This window comes from Phyllostomus discolor, chromosome 2, assembly GCF_004126475.2.
Source record: "Phyllostomus discolor isolate MPI-MPIP mPhyDis1 chromosome 2, mPhyDis1.pri.v3, whole genome shotgun sequence".
NCBI classification, from domain to species: Eukaryota; Metazoa; Chordata; class Mammalia; order Chiroptera; family Phyllostomidae; genus Phyllostomus; species Phyllostomus discolor.
The window spans coordinates 87,417,474-87,440,360 of record NC_040904.2 but is presented as its reverse complement, the minus strand read 5'-3'; positions in this window follow the sequence as shown (position 1 = coordinate 87,440,360).

Below are 22,887 nucleotides of genomic sequence, written 5' to 3'. Positions count from 1 at the left end.
ATATCATGTCACAAATCAACAACACTAATCACAGATTGTTCCTTTAATTAACATTTACTGAGCATTTCAAGGGTATCTGACTCAAAGTGGTATAGGTGTAGAGAGGTTCTGTGGAATGATATGGTGAGAGTTAATTTAGGAGTCTGGAATCTGTCCTGACTTTGCTACCTCCTGGCAAGATGTCTTTTGGAATATAACAGCTTCAATTTTTATATCCATAAAGGAATGATAATATTACATGACACTCCTAAGTGAGATCACGTGTGATAAAGTTTTATGAGGTATAAAACACATGAGTTACTATCGCCATCTTTTTTTTTCAGAGAGTAAAGATTTTTATTCATTCTCCAAGAGGGGAGAAGCATTTGGTGTGTAGAGATACCCCAGCGCTGAGGGGTGGGGGCTTTGGGTTTTTATCAGGTAGTCGGGGTGGTTGTAGAGCAGGACGTTGCAGTTGGTCTTGTATAGGGTGCAGCTTGTTTCGCTGATATCTTTGGGTGCAGGGTCCAGTCACTTTGGTCTGGCACGTCCTGTTTCATAAGTTCCCACAGCCTCTGCATCTTCAGGGAGCTTCCGGTAATTTTCTAGTCCTGAGGATAAAGGTTCATAAAACCAGAGTCAGTCATGCTTTATGGGGTCCAGGTAGCTCTGGCAAAGAGGGCCTGACAAGGGGCTTTCGTCCTATTAGCCCCTTCTTTGACTTTGTTTTCTGGGCAAATCTTGCTCTATCTGCTGTCATCACACCGGAACCACCTGAAAAGTGAGATAGAAGAAGCTCTGAACACGGACCACCTCAAGCAGGAAACAGAACACGGGGCCCTGAACATCCCTCACCTCTCCAAGTACATTCTCAGCACGAAGAGTTTGCTGCGTGCACTGGTTCGAGATGAAGCCGTGCAGAGACTAGACAACATTATAGACTGCTCCATTACTGAGGTGTGAAACCTGATTACTGGCCGCCGAGACCTGCCCCCTCCTGTGGGCAGACACTGGCTGGCAGCCCCTGTCTTGGCCGGCCCTTCCCTGCTGAGACCTGACTAGCTCCTTTCTCTCTGGCCTGCTAGGTTTTCTTTTCCAAAGATGGCCCTGTGGGGCCCTCTGGTTATACTTAGATGGACTGGCCCCTGTATAATGTCCTCCCATAAAACATTAGTGTAACCTTTTCTTCAAGATGTTCAAACATCACTTTCCCAAATTTTCTTGCTACAGTTCACATAACATGAGGGGGCAGGGGTTATCTCTCTTTATATATATTTAGGTTCAATAGAATTTTTGGTTTTATCAGAACCACTGGGGAAAACCTAATGAGATTAATTCTCCTTAGGCTGGAGATAAATGTATAGAATATACTCTAACCCTTTAGGGAAAGCCGTGAGGGGTTCACACCATGAGAGAAGGATGTGCCTTCTCTGTATGTTTGTGAGCCAAGTTATTTTTTACAATCAAGTTGAATGGAATGTATACAATATCATTTCCTTTCTACCTAGAGTTTCTCCAGAATGTTTTTCAAAGTTCTTCCGCAACAGTGATTTCCCCCCTTTTTTCCAAACAGCCATTTTCCCCTTGATACTTGGCAATTTCTTGTCTATCCCAGGTCTTGTCCCTGTTCTGTTATAATTTTCTTAGCTTGCTCCTTACATGCTTCCTCTCTTAGTAGCTGGGATTTTCTGATCTCTGCTTGTGGGTATAGCCTCACTCAATTCCCCAAGATCAATCAGCAATGAAAACATGTTTCTTCTCATAAGACTAATTTCCAAAATTATAAAGTGTCAACATTTTTTTAAAAGGTGATTATGCTTAGCGAAACAAGCCAGGCAGTGAAAGACAAATACCATATGATCTCACCTTTAACAGGAACCTAAATAACAAAACAAAGAAGCAAGCAAAATATAACCAAAGACACTGAAATAGAGGACAGGCTCATGGTGACGGGAGGGGAGAGAAGAGGGAATTTAAGGGGTCAGTGGGAAGGGCTCACAGGAACAAACTTAAAGAGCACATGGTCATAAACTAAGGGGAGGGTGGTAATGGGAGGGAAGTGGGGAGGGTGGGAGGGGGGAAAGGATTGGGATTAAAAAGGAGAAAACTGTATTTGAACAATGATTAAAATATAATAAAAAAAAAGGTGATTATTACTATGCTGAAAAAATGCTGTGGAAGTAATAGAAAACCCAAATATTGAGGCATGTGGGAGAGAGTCAAATGGTGACTCTGTTTTAGATATTTATTCTCCTGCCAAACATGAGCCACACCCTTCCCACAAGAACTATGTTGGAACTTTACCTCTGAACCTCAGTTCCTTGACAGTGTTGCTTCTAGATCGCTTTGAAGTCACCTACCTGCTTTGAGCTCTAAGTTATGCCTTCTCTCAACCAAGACTTCATGGTTGACATGCTCTGATTACATCTTGCTGACTTCCCTGTCACCAACTGCTTATCTAAAGTACCGAATTTTGTCCATTACTATTTTGACATCTCCACTGTCCTTCTTTGCAGTGTTATCTGCTTGATCTTGACATAAACTGTTCTAATGTCAAAGGATCATACAACACCAACAGTTGTGTGAAGGATAGTAGGGGTAATAAGGAAGAGGGTTGGAGGAATGCTGGGCACAACTGGACTGAAAGTACACCCCCCAGCTTTTTAGGTTGATTTAAGCAATTGTCTTGGGAACTTCATGAAATAAAACACACAAGGTATCAGGCTAGCAAAATTGTAAACCACCATCTTAGTTTCTTGCTAGTACTATACCAACAAATAGTCAGGAATTCATCCCACCTTCCTCTCCCTTCAACATTTATAAATCAGTAAGCCAACACTTTGCTAAAAGTGATGCTAAATAATACATGCTTAATGCCTTAGTGTGTGTTCTCTGGGAAACAGACTCAGAGATGAAGATTTGTGTTCAGGAAGTTTACTGGGGCGTGCTCTCCAGAAGGGCTGCTCTGAGGGAGTGAGGAAAGCAATGTAGATGCAACAAAGGCTTCAGCTAATACCAAAGGAAGCTCTGGAAGCTCTGGGATGGATCTTTAGAGTCGTTCAGAATTGAAGTGAAGCCTTTTTATGCCCACATTGATTAGTCTTTGGAGGTGGACTGCACAGCAGGAGGTGTAAACTTGACTGAGTCGTCTCCTGTTCCCTGAAGGCAGTTGCTTGACAGACCTGAGCTGTGAGCAGTCTGCATCCAATCTCCCTTGGGGCTGACAAAATGCATGCCAGAGTCCTGAAGGGTGGATCTGAACAGCTCCCACAGCCCCTATGTACATGCACTTATGTGCACTCCCAAACATACATTTACACAGTTATACATGCACAGTATATATATATATATATATATGGACATGCACATGCGTGCACATGCATACATAGACACATGTGTACATATGCAGCTATATTGCTGCTTATAATAGTAACTTGACCTCACCCAACAGCTTCCTTGATCTTTTTATTTAAATATAAAATTCTTCAAGGGAAAAGTTAGTACTGTTTAGTGAGTACTGTTTCCACAGGAAGTCCTTCTGGAAATTCCAAGTTCAAATCAGGTTATTTTATACCATTCTTAGTATCAAAAGTTATTTTAGAGTCTTTAGAAATTCTCCCCACCTCCACATTCTCACTACCCCACAGCCTCACCAGAAACCTTTTATAATAAATTATTTGAAATATCCCTAAAGGCATTTCTTTCATAGACAGAACAATATCCTCATGTACAAAAATCTATATCTCAGCTAACTACTAAGGATTATAATGACTAAGGCACACTGGGTCACCACATTAGGTTAATATTAAGGATATTTTTCTTTAGCCTTTTGAGTCTAAAGGTTGAAGTGGTTATTCATCTGTGTTAAAAATCTATATTCTTTTTAATTTATAATAAAAAATTTCACTACAGTGGCACCCTGACCATAATCTCTAACCTTGGACTCAATTGTTTAGTCCATTTTTGTTCCCAGCTGGCACTGTCAAAAAGCTTAAAAAAAAAATTTTGATGATGCCTGACTACAATTAATTCCTTTTTTTTGTTATTGTAATGAATTTGTCACTGAATTAGTTGGATTATTGGTTAAATTTCCTTCCTTAGTAGGAAAAAAGCATTAACATAATAAATCTTACATTAGGACAAATTATATCTTACTGCACAAACTATATTATACAATGATATTTGAACTAAATGCAATGTAAGTCAAATTGGTTGTTAAGAACCAGTGATTTTCTTCACAAACATTGAATTTTTTTTCTCTGGTAACTTATCTAGGTCAGGGTCAGACTTTCCAATATTATTTTTTTGAAGTGTCCAAGACACTCTTGACCAAAAATCTGAATTATCTTTTTTGATCTCTTGTGATTTCATTTTTATCATGTGCATTGTCATTATTCTCGATGACTAATTATTATTTTTGGCAGAGAGCTGGGCATTTAAAAAATGGTAATATAAGACATTAAGGTAACAAGCTGCAAAAGTACTTGTCATTGAAGCATGTAAAACAGTAGTAGATAACATTTATGGAGTGCTTAATATATAGCAGCCAGTGTCCTAAGTGTTTCAGTACAGAAAAAAAGAACATTGGTCAAAATCCTATGATTAAAGTAGAAAGGCAAAATTGTAAAGATTTATAGATAGTGATGTATAAGACATTGGATCACTTCCAATCTTTCTCGTAGGAATCTAACACTTTGGAGTATGGTGAGGAAAGAGATCAGAGCTAGAGATATTGGTATCAGGTACTGCTTTCACTGTTTCACATTGTGGGGCTTTGGCCTGGCTAATGGTTCTGTCTGACCCTGATGTTGAGAAAAGGTGCAATAGACTAACCAACAGCCACATTCGTTGGAACTAATGATGTGAAACTGGTCAATAATGGCTGATAAAACATTTACATCTATGATCTGACTCTTGATTATCTTACAAATCTCCTGCATTCTAAATAGTATGAAGTTCAAAAGAGTCACTACCTAACTCAAAGTAGCAAATTTATTCTTGGGGTAGAAGTGGGATTTAGGCTTCGGAAAAATGGACCTCAGTAAGAATGTAATGCCCATTGTTCCAGTCCATTTCTCTTGGCTATTTCTTCAACACCTCTGTCTTTTTTTTTTTCTTTTTTTTATTTCAATCATTGTTCAAGTACAGTTTTCTCCCCCCTACTCCCGTTCCAGCCCCTCCACCCAACCCTCCCCCTTTCCCCCAACACCTCTGTCTTTTGGCCATTGCTGTTTTATCTTTTTAGACAAATAGTGGTCTTAATGTACTATATCCAAAAGCATCTTTTTAACACTATCCAGCTGTCTTACTCTGTTCAGGCTGCTGTAACAAATATCAGACTGGGTAGCTTATAAACAACAGAAAGCTATTGCTCACAATTCTGAAGACTGGACCTTTTTATGGGTCCCAGACTTCTTCTTGTATCCTCACATAGTGGATAGGGCTAGAGAACTCTGTGGGATATCTTTTATAAGAACACTTATCCCATTCATGAGAGCTCCACCTGAATGATCTAAGGACCAGCTAAAAGGACCTACCTTCTGACATAATCATATTCTAGCACTATTTATATTAGGATTCCAGCTTGTGAATTTTGGGGAGATACATTCAGGCCTTAGCACCAGCTGTTTTTGGGTGTTAGCCTAATATTTTATATAGTAAATAATGTTTTCCATTAGTAGACTATTTTCTTTTCCTCCTTCTTCTTAGATACACCCTTCTACCCCCAATTTAAGCAACTAGGTTCTTTGAGCTCATTGCTTCATTGGAAGAATATGACAGGGTGGGAAAGAGAAACCAAAGTGTCTTCCTGTTTTTTTTTTTTTTTTTTTTGTCTGAAAAACCCTATAATACCTTGGGGAACCATCACAAATGAAAGCAAGACCTCTTTCTCAAGACTCTCCAAAGGAAAAACAGCCCCCCCACCCACCACCAAACCTGTACTGAAAATGAAGAGAGACTAAAGACAGGAGCAGAGAGGGTATAAGGTTGAGAAGAAGATGGCTGGATCTGAAAAGGTGAATCCAGCCAAGAATGAGGGCTGCCTTGGAGCAGGAGCACTGTGAGAGATATTGTCAAGCATTCAAGGGCATCCTGAGAGTAGAGTCTGTGTCTTCATCATCTCAGGGCTCTTCTAGTTGCTTTTCCATTGGAGTCTAATGAGGATTTCCTTTGTTGGGTCACTGTCCAGCCTGAATGTTATTTCCCATCCTTGCCCAAGCCTTTAATCAAATCTAGCCTCTGTCTAACTACACAGTGTAAATAAGTTTTCCTGTCTCCTCCAGTATTCAGCATTCATTGAAGAAGAGTGTGTCTTTGAAAACAGATTAGGTTGGCGGAATAGAAAACCTGAATGAAACTAGCATAAGGTGCTCAGCATTTCATAAGCAGGGACAGTGTAAAGCCTACACACCTATTTACTTTTTTAAAAAAATCAAAATAGTTATCTTACTTGGTAAAATAATGTTTGATTCTTCTTCCCTCACCCTCTGTCTCCTTACTTATTTGGATATTTCTTTTCAATCTTTGCTTCTTTTTTATTATTATAATTATTAAGAGAGAGAGAGAGAGAGAGAAACATTGATCAGTTTCTGTACATGCCTCAACTGGGGATCGACACTGCAATCTAGGTATTTGCTTTGACTGGGGATCAAACCCACAACACTTTTGGTATATAGGGCGGCACTCCAACCAGCTGAGCCACCTGACCAGAGCTCAATCTTTCCTTCTTTTTCTATGCATATTCTGTCAATGTGGTTGTTCCTTAGATCCCCTTTCATTCCTCTTCTCTTTTTATTTGGGGGCAGACTGAGCTTATTGACCCCTCATGACATTAACTACCTTTAATATTGCAAAGATTTTCAAATCGATTCCACTAGCCTAGACTCCCTTCTAAGCTCCATATCCACATATAAAAGTGCCCAGTGCTCCGCTCCATATCCACATATAAAAGTGCCCAGTGCTCCGCTTTGATGTACCACAGATAGTTTCAAACTCAGAACAACCATGACTGAGATCGTTAGTCTCCCCACACTCCCAATTTCTCTCCCTGTGTTTTAAATAGTGCCACCACCATTTTTCTGTCTTTCAGGACAGAAATCTGGTGGTTTTTCCTGTGGTCATCACCCTCATCCTCACATCCGATTGGCCTTCTAATTCAGATCCCTTTGCATTTCTAGAATTCTGACCCTCATATTTTCTTGTATGGATCACTGTCATCAACTCTGTACAGGGCTCCCTGTGTCTATTCTCTGATATTCTCAAAAATGCAAATCTATTTATGCTACTTTCCTCCTAGGGTTTGGGATAAAATCTGCAATCTTAACAAGCCCTCAGGGACCACTCTGAGGTTAGAGGTTAGAGTGGTCTTGCAGAGGCCAAAGGTTGGTAGACAAGGAGAATAGGTTTGATTCACACTGAGCTGGCCTAGGAGTTAAGGATTTGGGGCTATATTTGGACCTCAATTTATTACATCATAAGATCGGATTGCTGCGATTGCTGGCCTCCTTCAGGTGTACATTTAATTTTTCAGTTTACATGGGCACCTTTAGAAGTCTCAGGAACAGCATTCAATGCTACAATAATTTTATTTAAAAAGGACTATTTTCAAAGTATTAATGTACTTTAATCTTTTGCAGTTCCATGTACTTGGAAATATCCATTTGCTTCAAGGGATGCTTAATGTGTGATATTACATGCATTACATCAGAAGTATGAAGGAAAAGGGTTATCATCAGCTTCTAAAATTCAAAATAAGACTTAAGGGAAGACATGTATTGGAAGGTCAGCCTTTGTAGAAAAAAATTATAAGAATTGTTTCAGTATATAAAAAAACTGAGCCTAGAGGACTCAGAATTTGGTGGAAAAAAATTTCCCTTTGCCTGTGACCTATACCATGAAGCTTGCTCTCCCAGAGTTGACTATTCCTACTAGACAGACATCCAGTTTATAGTTCTCAGCCTCCCTGGCTTTCATGTATCGCTGTGTTACTGAGTTCTGGCCAATGGGATACAAGTGGCAATAATCTGTGTCTTTGCCACAACCCTGTATGTTTCCTAGCAACCTTATATGTAGGACCCCTCAAGGATCAAGAGAAGATGAGAACCACGTGACAGCAGAGAATTGGTCACTGTATGACCGTGTAGGAAGGCACCTGACAGGAACACATGCATGGAACTGTGACAATATGAGTGAGATACTTTTGTTAAGTCATAAACATTACAAAGTGTATTTGTTACAGTTATTAATGTCCTCCTAACTACTACAAAGATATGGCTCAGGGGAGGTGAAAAGGTCTTACTGGGTCCAAAAGATTGTGAAAAGGAGGAAGGGAGGGAGGATAGAGCTGCCAGCTTGGGTTTGGACAATAGATGTCTGAGTGTTAGAACAGTTGAGGAAACATCAGCTGCCAAGGGGCCTTACTTCACATGTGGAACTCAGGAAAGAGGTGCCCCACAGCCTGTCCCACACCAAATGCAGTGAGTGACTGCATCAAAATATACTCAAATGCTCAGCAAAGTGGGGGGGTGTGGTAGAAGAAATTCCACAATTTAATTTTTCCAAATTGCTCTCCATTCTTAAATTGTGGATGAGATCTAAATATTTTCTCATCCCCTTGAAGGGGGACCCAGAATTATTTCCTGAAAGGCTGGCTGGAGAGCTTGCCAGTTTGTAGGAGAGGTGTCACTATGGAGAAGGGGTGAAGTGGCTTGAGATAAAGGCTGCAGAGTGGACAGAGCCAGATGTGTGTATGTGTGTGTGTGTGTGTGTGTGTGTGTATGGCGGGGGGAGGGGAGTGGACAGTGTCCATAACACTGGAGAGGGCAAAGATGGGACTGAACCAGCCAGACAGGGACATGGAATCCTTACACAGTACAGACCAGCCTCTGAGTTACAATGTCCCAGCATCAGACACAAATGTCAGAAGGGCACATGGTCAAGTGGTAAATGATCTTGCTGGGGAGACAGAGGCAGCAGAGCAGAGATCAGAGGGCCTTTCTGCCTCTTCTTTCTGGAGATTATATGAGCCACATACCTCCCCACATGCTATACTCTAGATGTCACTTTAAGGATGAGAATTGGGCAGAGCAAAAATTGAAAGTACATAAATGGAATCATCCAAAGGAGATTTTTAAAGCAGTTGGATAGGGAAATGAAATGCTTGTAAGTTAAATGTTTAAAATTAATGGAGATAGTATAAACCAGAAAAATCAAAATAGTATAGTCAAGTACAAATTGCTAGTACTACTTATAAGGATGGTAGTTCAAAACAAAGATTAAGTATATTTTAGAGATTAAAGGAATCTCAGATCATTTGTATATTTGAATGTCCCTACTTTATGGTAGTGGTGAGCTTCCTTCCTTCCTTCCTTTCCTTCCTTTCCTTCCTTTCCTTTCTTCCTTTCTTCCTTTCCTCTGCCCCTCTCCATTTCTTTCAATAAAATTATTCCTATGACCAAAGCAAAAGAGTTCTGTTTTCTTTTCCTCTTTTTCCACTCTTAGTTTTCATTCAGAATCGTGTTCTTTCTCCAGCCTTGCCCGTACTCCCTATCTCCTGCTCTAGAAGAAAAGGAAGAAGTTTTCCTGTTGTATGCAGTGGGCCCACATTGGACCTTGTTCTAGGCCCCAATTTGCCTAAGATATGTTTTTTCCTTTACCTTTTACTTCTCCTTAAGATAGGAAAACTCTTAGTCAAAATGCCTTAAAAGTTTCAGGCAGAGGAGAGACTTTATAGAGTTGTGACGCTTGTCATTTATCAAACATGGACTAAGATGCATCATGAACTAAGAGATGAACTAAGAGATGCATCATGGTATCTCTTCATTCTGTTGTCTCTTAGTTGAGCTTTTTTGCATTGATAACAAGTGGTTGGATTTATTCTTAAATTTGGATTCCTAATTCTTTGCTTAGAATGTCTGCAAAAGATGTCTTTATGATATATTATTGAAATGAAAATAACTTCTGTACATAGAAGATTGCCAGTCACATATACCAGACGATGGAATTAAAGGGTATTAAACTTGCTATAGCTCTTGGAACAGATTGCAGGCTTTCCAGAGTGGGAGAAGTTAATGTGGTTAATTTGTTTTCATATATGGCCATTATTTAGTTATGGAATATGAACCTGTGAAAAGTTCCTGGCTAACTTATAGGAAAAGTTATTTGACCTAAATTACATGTTATTATATGTACTTTTATAATGGAATAAAAAAATAGGAAATGCAAAGGAGGAAATCTTAATATAATTTGATATGGCTTGAAATTTACCATCAATCTTAAAAGAAGTCAAAACCATAGACACTGGTGAAAAGCTAAATATAACCAGCTACCAGATGACATGATGAGAAGTGATTTAGAAGGATCTCGAGACCCTCTAGGCTCTCATAGGCAATATTGTCAAGAAGATTTAGATGCAAATTCTGATTTTGGTATTGAAAAGAGAGTTTAGTTAATATTAAAAGAAATGAGTACAGCCTTGGCTGGGCAGTTCAGTTGTTTAGATCATTGTTCTGAATTGCTAAGGTTGAGGGTTTCATCTCCAGTCAGGGCACATATAAGAAGCAACCAATGAATGCATGGGTGGGTGAAACAATGAGATGTCTCTCTCCCCCTCCCTCCCTTTAGTTCTCTCTCCAAAATCAGTAAATTAAAAAAAACTAAAAGAAATTAGTACATTTAGTATAGTGTTTCTTCCTGTATTAAAATCAGTGGCCTATTAGACTCAAGAAAATGTGGAAGTTATATTGCTCCTCCTGCTTCATGATCCTGTCTCTGTTTTCCAGCTGATCTCTGAACACTCCTACTTATTGTTGTACAATTCAGCTACCCTGAACAATTCCTGGCTCTGTAAATGTACTATGCTTTCTCAACTCTTTAGACCTAATGCACATCCTCTGTCTTTTCCCCATGCTCATATGCAATTTCTCTGGCACACTCCTACTCACACTTTAAGGCTCAGCTCAGACATCACTTCTCTAGAAAATCTCCCCTGATTTTGTACTATATCCATATTGCACCTTATGCTTATCTCTGGCACTGTACTTACAGTACAATCTTATATTTTTACTTGTATCAATCAGTAACACATAAACAAAAGCAAACATATTTTTCACGCGGCATGGCCTCTAAATGGAAGCCAAATTCTTCATCTGGTGCTTAGCTGAAGAATCTATGATCTGTTTCTGTACTGGGGGTGTGTGATCACAGTGTGTGATAGATTTAGTGAGCCATTACAGTTTGTTGTACCAGGGTGCAGGCTTCAGTTTGTAGGACTTGTTCTAGATAGTTTAAGCAGGGTGAGCTATAATTCAAGGATTCAGTTTGATACATATTCATCAGCATGCTAGAGGCATATGGCTGGATGGCTAGAGAATCTTGCAGAATAAGTTCCAGAATAATACTGCTACTTGGCCTGCCAGGAATGCTGCTGCTTCTCTCAGAGTAGGATAGTGGAATTTGGAGTCTGTTGCTGACAGTCATAGCTGCCATCCAGGGGTCAGGAAGCCACCATTTCCCCTGTGGCACCTACTTCTAGGTCCCCACAGAGCTCATTTGAGACGAACACTGGAACACTTTGGTGGGAAACCTGGGGTCTCAAGGACTGTGCCTCTGAGCAGCAAGCAGCAGGAAGATGGGTTCTTCCTTACTTGTGGATTCAGGTTCATGCAGAGGACTAAAGGACTGAGGCAATCTGCACCAGGAAACCTGGCAGCCAGGGGTTCAGGCAAAGTAGTTTTTGTTCTCGAACTAGTGCAAGTCAGGAGGGCACTTTAGGAAGCTGAATTGAATGCTAAATGCTAATTCCCTGTGTCCTTCATAATAAGGTGTACTATGCATTTCAAGCAAGGTTAAAACCTTTCTTGGCCCTGGCTGGCGTAGCTCAGTGGATTGAGTGCGGGCTGGGAACCAAAGTGTCCCAGGTTCGATTCCCAGCCAGGGTACATTCCTGGGTTGCAGGCCAGAACCCCCAGCAACCGCACATTGATGTTTCTCTCTCTCTCTCTCTCTCTCTCTCTCTCTCTCTCTCTCTATCTCCCTCCCTTCCCTCTCTAAAAATAAATAAATAAAATCTTAAAAAAAAAAAACCTTTCTTGGGTCATTTTCTTTATATATTAAAACCTACATAACTACATATCTCACATAACTGCAAAGTCATGATTATTCTAAGACAGTGGTCTCTGTATCTTTCAGTAGACTTTTAGTTCTTTACAGAAACTGGGCTCTACTCATCTTTGGAACACAGTGTCTAGTACTGTGGCTTGTCTAGTGAATTAATAATGTATGAATCAATAAACCAATGAGTGATAGAAAAACTGTGTCTTTTTGTACTTCTTTGAATTGACAAGTCCCTTTGATTTTCTCTAACTTAGTGGCTATTTTTCCTTCCCAGGGGACATTTGTCAATGTCTAGAGACATTTTTGAGCATAACTATTTTGGGGTGCAGTATATTGGCTTCCACTGAGGGGAGACCAGCATTAGTGTACCCAACAACACACAGTACAGCCCCCTACAACAAGGAATATGCATCACAAAATGTCAACAGTGCCACGGCTGAAAAATCTGTTTTAATTATTTCTTCCTATCACTTCTTTCTGTCTAATATTCTTATGTCAGCAGATCAGAACACTTGAGAATTTGGACTTTCTTAGAACTTAAATCCTCATTTTTCCTCTTTGGCAAGGGTTTCCCCTATATTCTCTCATTCTGTATTACTTATTCTATTCCCATACATATTTATAATGGACCTCAGGGACACAGATTGGCTGTTAAAGTCCTTATATTAAAATGTTACTAGAGGGGATTTTTGGAGTGTCACTTTCCAGCTTCTTTTCTTAATCTTACAATTGTAGATTTGGAATTAAAATTTAATTCAACATAGAAAGTGTCTCAAAAAAGAAGATGTTATTCTAATATATTTTGAACATCGATGGGTAATATATCGATTTTACTGACTTGGTTGATTTTTGACTTTTTTTCTCTTTTTAAAAATATACATGACACTTGCTTGGTCAGCAGTGTTCAAGAACAATGAAATTCTTCCCTTAAAGTTAACTTTCTAGAAAAATCCATGACTTCCTTTAGTTTGTAGAAATATATCCCTTTTCATAATTAAATGCTTTGGAAGTGTAAATATATCATAATTAAATAATTACCATAATTAAATACTATCATAGTTAAAACATAAGTATGTAGTTATAATTAAAGTTGTATGTGTCTGTAACTAGAACAATAAGTCATTAGAGGTCTTAAAGCCAGAACGATATAAAACTCAGTGTATGCACCCAACAGCTCTTATTGAGCACTTACTATTTCCCTCTACTTGCCTTTGACAATACACTAGTGAACAAATTATATTGTCTTTACCCTCAGAGTTTGCATTGTTTAGTTGTCTCCTGACTAGATAATCACACAAGTAGGGTTTAATTACTATGGCAACAAGTCCTATAATTGGGAATCACAAAGTGGTATGGAAATAAATAGGGAATATATTTCTAACTTAATCAGGGCAGATTTCCTTAAGAAAATAGTAATTAAGCTCATACCTGGAAGATGAGTAAGAGCTGTGCACAGTCTGGAAGAAACAGCATTCCTGGCAAATACAATATCTAGAGGCAAAAAAAAAAAGCTTGTTTGTTCAGGTAACACAAAGAAAGATTTTGGAATGAATACTCAGTTCTGGGAAATGATAAAATAGTTTTAGTAAGGAACCATTTTGGCCATGGTTGGGGCAAAGAAAAGTGGGTTAGCGGAAACTAGCAGAGGATAATCTGAGTAATCCAAGTGAGAGATGATGGTGACTTAAATTGGCAAGCAGATAGACTTAGGGGGCAGGGCCAGATGGATCTGTGATTGATTTGGGGGAGTGGGAGTGGGGAAGAAATACTGAAGGACAGGGAAGTATTAAGGATAGTTCACAGGCTTCTGGCTGGAGCACCTGGTTACATGTTGGTACCATTTACAATGATTGGGAATGCTAGAGAAGATGCAGTTTTGGGGCAAGGCAGTTATAGATAATAAGTTTATTTTGAGGCATGTCATATTTGAGATTCTTATAACTCATTCAAGTGTCCCAAATGGCGATATTATAAACATGTGAATCTCCTGGTCTTTAACACAGAAGAACTGTCTGGGGCTGAAGACATGATTTTGAAATAATTTCCTGTAATAGTGGGGATTGTGTTGGAAGATAAAGGAGTAAATGAGATCACTTTCTGAGAGAACTGAAAAGAGCCCCAGGCTGAGCCCTGAGGATGTTTTACAGATAAAGGTTGAGTAGAGGAGGAGAAGTCAACAAAGCAGACTGACAAGTCAGTAGAAAAACAAAGGATAGAGGGTGACGAAAGAGACTGTTAGTAGAGGGAAGAGTAGAAACCTGTGTACAAAGGAAAGAGAGTTCAAATAAGATAGATATGAACATTTTCATTGATGTGGCAACAAGAAGGCTGTCAGTGACTTAATGCTAGAGTTTAGGTAGTAGAATAGAAGCCAGACTGAAGTGGACTGAGAAATCAATAGTAGGAAGAAGAAATTGAAGCTATAGCTATCTATTTTGTAACTGGGAAAATAGATATAATTTTAGTTGGAGATTTGTAGTGTAGTAAAATTTCAATTTTTAAAATATAGGAGAGACAATGGTATGCTTAAATTATAATGAAAAAGTTTTAGTTAAAAAGGAGAGTTTGAAATTAAGTAAAAGACAATGGCTATAATGCAAAGGAGGAGGTTCCTCAGAAAATGGGAAGAGATAGGATTCAGAAAATAGGAGATTTTGCTATGACGAAATCCACTTTCTATTTAGTAACAAAAGGAGTGAAAGAAATAATGAGTGTGAAGTTTAGCATATTTAAATATTATTCTCATTTAGAATGAACTATGACTTAAATTCTCTAGAAGGAATGTTCTTAGTGATCTAAGGTCATTTGCATATATACCCCCAGAGCATGAAAAGTATCCATATCCAGGGAGACTTAAGATGTAGGAAGGCATTTGTAGATGTGTTCCTACTAGGGGAGTATGTAAGAGATAAGGTGCCATAATCTTATTTGAAGTGAGCTGGAATCTATGTTACTCTACTGGCTTGGAGGTTGAGTACATACACATACCTCTGGTGTCAACTTCTCACACCCCATCCCCCAAAGTGATTTGGTTAAATACTCTCAGGCAAACAACCAAAGTAAAAGTGGATGAGCACCAAACAACCATGAGAATCCTGAAGTGCTGATAAACCTCTTTAGGAATGAATAACACTTTAGCTTTAGTTTTTCACCTTTGTCTTGGAAAGCACAAGAATAGAAGGATTCAAAACAAACAGACAAGCGAAATAGAACCAGAGACATGGAAATAAAGAAAAAACTGAAAGTGACCAGAGGGGAGGGAGGAGGGGGATAATGAGGGAAAGAAGGGGAAGGGTCAAGTCAAGGAACATGTATAAAGGACCCATGGACAAAGACAATGGGGTGGGGGTGGGAGAGGATTGAATGTGGGAGGTGAGGGGTGGGTAGGGCAAGGAACAGTTATGGGGGAAAAATGGGAACAATTGTAATTGAGCAACACTAAAAAATTTTAAAAATAATAGAAACATTCACTAAATCCCAAGATGCAAAGGCAGTTTTGTCTGTAATAGTGGCAATGAAAATATGGAAGCCAAAAAACAGACGATCAGAATGACAAGGAGAAAAAAGAATACTCCCCTGCCCCCCCCCCAAAAAAAAACAAAAAACCAAGGATAATGTAAGGAGCCTCTGCCACCACTTGAAGAGGTCCAACATTCACATCATAGGAGTGTCAGAAGGAGAAGAGAAAGAACAAGAAACTGGAAATCTATTTGAAAAAATAATGAAAGAAAACCACCCTAATTTGCTGAAGGAAATAGACATCCAAGACCAGGAAGCACAGAGCGTTCCAAACAAGGTGGAAGCAAAGAGGCCCACTCCAAGACACATCATACTTAAAATGCCAAGGGTTAAAGATAAAGAGATAATCTTAAAAGCAGCAAAATAAAAGCAGTTTGTTTTCTACATGGGAGTTCTCCTATGACTGTCAACTGATTTCTCTAAAGAATCTTTACAGGCTAGAAGGGATTGGCAAGAAGTACTCAAAGTCATGAAAAGCAGGAACCTACAGCCAAGATTGCTCTACCCAGAAAAGCTATTATTTAGAATTGAAGGGCAGATAAAGTGCTTCCCAGACAAGAAAAAACTAAGGGAGTTTATCATCACTGAACCATTATTATATGAAATGTTAAAGGGACTTATTTTTTAAAAATCAACATTTTGGACAATAAAATGGCAATACATGCATATATATCAACAATTGAATCTAAAAAACAAACTAAGCAAACAAGAACGGAGACAGAATCATGGATACAAAGAGCATTTTGATGGTTGCCAGATGGGAGAGGGGTTGTTTGGAGGAATGGATGGATAGGTGAGGGGATTAAGAAATACACATAGGTACTCACAGAATAGCCATGGGGATGTAAAGTACAGTATAGAAATGGAGAAGCCAAAGAATTCATATACACGACCCATGGGCTTGAACAATGGTGGGGGGATTGCCTGACGGAGTGGGGGGTGCTGGGTGGAAGGGAACAAAGGGAAAAAATTGGGACAACTGTAATAACATAATCAATGTAATATAAAATATGTCAATAAGAATTGCATTTGATTGCAAGTTACAAAAATGCAATTGCATCAGCTTAAACAAGATGAGTTTATTACTCACATAGTAAGTGCTGGGGCATAGGCTGCTGGTGTTGTTTCAATGGTTCATCAATGTCAGGTTTGGCATCTTTGCGATTGTCTTGATCTTTTCCCTCACATTCACACAAAAATGCTGAAGTTCCAGCTATTATTTCTGCTTTCAGTCAGGAAGAAGGAGAAATTTGGAAGTGCTTGCGAGTTGCAAGTGTCCCTTTTCATCAATGAAGCAAGTTCCTCAGAATTCCCCCCAGCAGAATTCTGTTTATATCTGGGGCCAGGGAATAAAAAGAAACTGAAGAAGTATATATTTGACTATCTAGCCTCTGTAGTTGGAGGCGTCATAGCAGAAGAGGGTGGGAAATGGCTTTTGGATAGCCCAATCAACAGTGTTGGTTACCTAACAATAGGGAGCCAAGGAAGCACCCCTGGGGAGACAGTAGTTCTCGAGGATAGTGAGGGCACGATCCTGTGGTAGTAGCAGCAGCAAGCCATGGTCAGGGCCAGAGCAGAGCAGCAGGAGTCACCGCACAGCAGTGACTCTGAAGAGTTTGAAAACTCAGCAGCAGGAGTTTAAAAACTCTTCAGGTTGGCATTTGCCAAAGAATGAAGAGGAATCATCAAGAAGCAAAAGCTCTGTGGGCCTTTAACCCAGTCCCTGGGAGCCTCAGAATAGTATCATACCTGTTTTGCTAACCAACATATCACCAAGTACTTAGCATGGGCCTGGTATATAGTAAGCTCCCAGTGATTACTTAACTAATGAATGAACAAAGAAATCATCTGTGACCATGTGAGATAAATTCAAGAATGGATCAAAAAACTATGGTACATTTACACAATGGAATTCTATGCAGTAGAAAGAAAGAAGGAGCTCCTACCCTTTGCAACAGCATGGATGCAACTGGAAAGTATTATGCTAAGCGAAATAAGCCAGGCAGTGAAAGATAAATACCATATGATCTCACCTTTGACAGGAACCTAAACAACAAAACAAAGAAACAAGCAAAATATAACCAAAGACACTGAAATAAAGAAGAGACTGACAGAGTTCAGAGGGGAGAGGAGAGGGAATTTTAGGGGAATTTCAGGGGAAAAGGGGAAGGGTTTACAGGAATGAGTATAAAGACACATGGATAAAACCTAGGGGTGGGTGGAAATGGGAGGGAGAAGAGGAGGGTTGGGTGGGTGGGTTGGGATGGTAGTAAAAGATAGAAAATTGTACTGCAACAACAATTTAAATAAAATTAAAAAAAAAGAAAAAAATCAAGATGATAGCAGCAAGAGCTGGTGCCACCTCACTCAATTTTGGACTTATTTCTATGGAGTTGGGGTGATTTGGCAGATTAAAATATTTAAGTTGTAGACTGGGAAGAGGACATAGCCTCTTTATTTTTCTTTCCAGTGCATGTCCTGGAGAGGAACCTATTTTTTAAAAAAAGCAACACATAGAATTGAGGAGTTTGGGATCGAGATAAGTTTCAGGGCTTAGGAGAACCTGGATTCCTGCCCACTGTGGGGACTGCAGAAGAACACTCTGGGGAAAGGATCCTGGTGCAGCTCAGTTCTACCATGTCCGCCATGGCTTTCTTGTCCTTAAAGGACATTCTACACATTTAGCTAACAAAGAGAACAGAAGACTTGGCTGGGGAAATTTCTGATTAAATATTACATTTGTCTGTGAGTTGAGCTTGTTTTCATAAAGGGAAAGAGAAATGAATGACTAGTTCTTTGGCCCTTTAGATGAGTCATAGTGCATTGAATCTTCCCAGGTTTTCCTGTCATCTTTAGGCTGCTCAGTCATGTAGTATTCTAAAACTTATACATACATTGAAATTGATTTTATAGTTTTCAAAATTCAAAACTTATGAATTTTAAAGGAGAAAGAGAAGATGGGGTGCTATGCAAGCTATCCTATCTCAGATTCAGTAATTTACAAAAACCTGAAATTTTTGTCTAATTATTTTGCCCATGTTATTCTTGACTTTCCTTTTATTATTGTAGATGACAGAGTTCTGATTAGTGTTTCTGCAAAACATGCTTTTTCTAAAAGCAATTTTTATTGAACTGGAAAAAAACAACCAAAATATTTCCTATTTCTCCATAGGAACTTAAAAAAATTAATTTGTTGGAAACTATAAAGGGACCAGAATATTACAACAAATAAAGAGAAGGAAATTAGGTTAAGACCTTTTTTTTTGTATATATTTTCAGGGTAGAGAGTTTTTTCTAAACTGACTATAGGAAAATAATGAGGAAAAATGACTACATTTAATGTTACTTCCCTAGCTAAATTATAACTTGTTCCATTGACTTGTGTTTGAAGTTCAGACTAAGGCATAGTCAATACTCTTCATTATACAAAATAAATTATATAATACAATTTTATTTTATATTATAATTAGTTCTGTGGTGGAACTAAATGAGGGCTGGATTGCCCTGACCAGGGTGGCTCAGTTGGTTGGGCGTTGACCCACAACACCAAAGATCACTGGTTCAATTCTTGGGCAGGGCAAATGCCTGAGTTGTAGGTTTGGACCCTACTTGGGGCATGTATGAAAGGCAACAGGCTCAGTGTTTCTCTCTCATATCAATGTTTTTTCCCCGCTCCCTTTGTCACTCCCTTGCTCTCTTTATAAAAATAAATAAATGAAATCTTTAAAAAAAAAATAAGGGTTGGAGTAAAAAGAGAAAGGTGTGTGAGAAGAATGACCAAAAATAGAGGAAGTAGCGAGTACTTGGGGAAGTGTGTTATGGGCTTCCCTAAGGAGTTTCAATCCAGATCAATCAGAGTGGAGATTCAATGCAGGATAAGAAATATAAATTTAAGCAACCATAAAAAGGAGAAAATCAGAAGGTGAAGCATGGTTGCCAGCATGAATTGGAAACATAAATCAGGATGAGGGGAGGGAAGTTTGGGAATGGGATATGGTGATAAACAACTATGAGGGTAAATTGCACCAGGACCAGGTATGATGGTTAATTTTATGTGTCAGCATGACTGGACCACAGCCATGTCCAGATAAATGGTCAAATATTATTTCTGTGTGTGTTCCTGAAAGAGATTAGCATTTGAGTGGGTGAACTGAGTAAAGCAAATGGCCTTCTCCAATATAGGTGAGCATCATCTAATCTGTTGAAGGCCTGAATAGAACAAAAAAGGTGGAGGAAGGTTGAATGCACTCTCTTCCTGGCTAATAAGCTGGGACATTAATCTTCTCCTGCTGTCCATGCTCCTGAGTCTTAGGCCTTCAGACTTGGACCAGAATCTACACTCTTGGCTTTCTTGGGCTTCCAGCTTGCACACAGCAGGTCACGGGACTTCTCAGCCTCCATTATCAAATGAGCCAATACCTTACACTAAATCTTTTTACATGTATATTTAAATAGACTGGTTCTATTTTTGGTGAATCCTGACTATACAGAAGGGTTACCAGGAAGCAGAATCAGGAATAATAGGGAAGGATCAACGTGAAGATTCATGGGCTGAAACCAAGTAGGAGAAAAGAGGAAAGAGAAGTTCACACAACTTTGTCTGGCAAATGAATATGTGTGACCTCATGGGTTGCCACACCATCCTGAGAAAAACTGAGATGAAAGGAGGAAAGAAGGAGAGACACAGAGACAGATGGAAAGACAGAAGCAAAGAAGAGGAAGAAACCCACAGGTGGAAATAACACTTATCAAAATACAGGCAAAAAAATAGGGAAAGAGAAATATTCTGTTTTTAAAAGATGGTAAAAAGGAAGACAAGTTAAGAATGGTTTACTAGGTTTTACCTTGAATATGTTAATACATGTTTCCTTTCAAATTCTGTTGGTTCTTTGAATAACAGGCTTTTCATTAAGTTATCACCATCCTTTGAAGCTCATATGAGCCACTTAAGCATTATTTACAACTGTTCAATTTTTAAAAAATACTTTAACAATTAGAGATACTATCTGAGGCTTCTACCAGAAGTATATGTGTATGTGATTGTTATTACTTTTTAGATGAGGTCAGGCATGTTCAGGTTGGTATGGCCATAGATTATTGTTGTTATTATTACTTTTAAACCTATAACCATAGTAACAAGAACAATATCACTGATGATATACACCTGATATATATGCATATGTATATATTTGATGTGATGTATGTATGTATGCATGTATATATGTGCACATACACTTACAGTACTAGCATCTGATCCCTGATGAAATGCTCAGATAATGGAAGACTGACAGCAAATTCTGATGTGAGAAAGGTCAACATTTCAAAGATAATGGAACATGGACTGAATGACCTAGGAAAGGTTGCTTTGGTTAGGTGGCAATACTTGCAGATTTCTTGTCCTTGATCAATGCTTCATCCTTTTTATGGAACATTAGGGACCCCACACAAATGGTAAGAGGCATGGTTAAATGTGTCTTTGACCACTAGGTGTGCATTTCCTATGCATCTTGCTAGTCCCTTGGGCATCAGAATGCAATAATTCAGAGTGGCCTAAAAAGCACCAGACCCACCATCCTGAATCCTGGAACATGGTCCAGACCCATAAGCTGGGTAACCTTTGGGCAACTCACTTCTGCTCCATGATCTCAGGGTCCTCCTCAGTGAATTGGACTCACTTTCAGGTCCTCAATCTTTTTCTACCTTAAAATCCTGAATAGCTGCTGTCCCATCCATTCAATAGTAATAATAGTAGAGTTATGTATTTGTCATGGTTCTACAGAGAAAAAAACAATAGATATAAATACATAGAAAGAGATTTTTTATTAGGGATTGGCTCACACGATTATGGAGGCTGAGAATTCCCACAATCTGCCATCTTCAAGCTGGTGGTATAGTTCCCGTTCAAACCCAAAGGCTGGAGAACCAGGGGAGCCAATGGTGAAAATCCCAATCTGAGACCCAGGGCCCAAGAGCTGGGGGACTTGATGGTGTAAGTGCTGGTCTAAGTCCTAAGGCCCCAAAACAAGGAGTGTTGATGTCCAAGGGCAGGAGAAAATGGATGGCCCAGTTTAAGCAGAGAGGAAATTCACCCTTCCTCTACCTTTTTGTTCTATTCAGGCCCTTAGCAGATTGAATGACACCACTGCATTGAGGAGGGCATCTTCTTTACTCAGCCTATCTATTCAAATGCTAATCTCATCCAGAAACACCCTCACAGACACACCCAGAAATAATGTTCTACCAGCTATCTGGCCATCCCTTAGCCCAGTCAAGTTCACATGTAAAATCAACCATCACAAGTTACATGGAACAATTACTGAGTACTGACTACGTGTCAGATGCTGACTGAAGTACTTTTCCTCATTTCGTCCTCAGCACAAAATTTTGCATTATACTCTGATATTATCCCCAACTTAGAAAGAAGAATGTTGGCTCAGAGAATTTAAGAAACTCAGCAAGTTCACACACCTGGTAGGTAACTTAGTCCTCATTAATTCAGGCTATCTAACATCTAGGTGTTTGTTCTTAGTCCCTACATTTGCTGCGGCTCATAGTCATGATTTTCAAATGGGTAGGGGTGAGGATATGTCTCCTGACCCATGGGCATATTATCATATTGACAACAAGTAAATTTGCAAAAATCTACCAGATTTTAAGAAGCCGCCTAGAGGTATTCCCACTTGAATATCACTAAATTTGTTAATCTTTAGGCTTCTTTATAGCTTACCTTCTATGACTTTGGGACTCTATTGCTGAAAAGGAAGGCTGCTTTCATTGTTATCGCTTACAATAAGGTTGAATCTAGTATTCCACTGCTTTTTGTTGTCTGCCAAAGGCCTGCATGAATCTGCCAGTCATCAGTTCTTCTTTGTCTTCTTCAGTAACTCACTGTGTTCAGAGCAGCCTCTGATCAGAAACTTCATTAAGTCAGCTCTGATTTGTCTTATCTTACCTCTTTGATAACATGTTGAAAATACCAGCTGGGTCACCTATGGTGCTCCCTAATTAGAGTGCCAGAGGCATAATTTTGTTAATATTGCTATAACAAGAAATAACCATGTCACTGATGGCTGTGATCTAATTACAAACTATACCTCAAGCAATTATTATCTTTATAGTTGGCAAATATAAGTTGATGGAGGGTCAATATAAGTGAGAGTGGCACCCACATTTTAATTTTCTGATATCCCAAATGTGTTACACCTTCCATCAGAATACTGGCTTGTGAGATCACTTTTTCTGAAAAGACTGAATTGGATCCTTGACTAAAGGAAA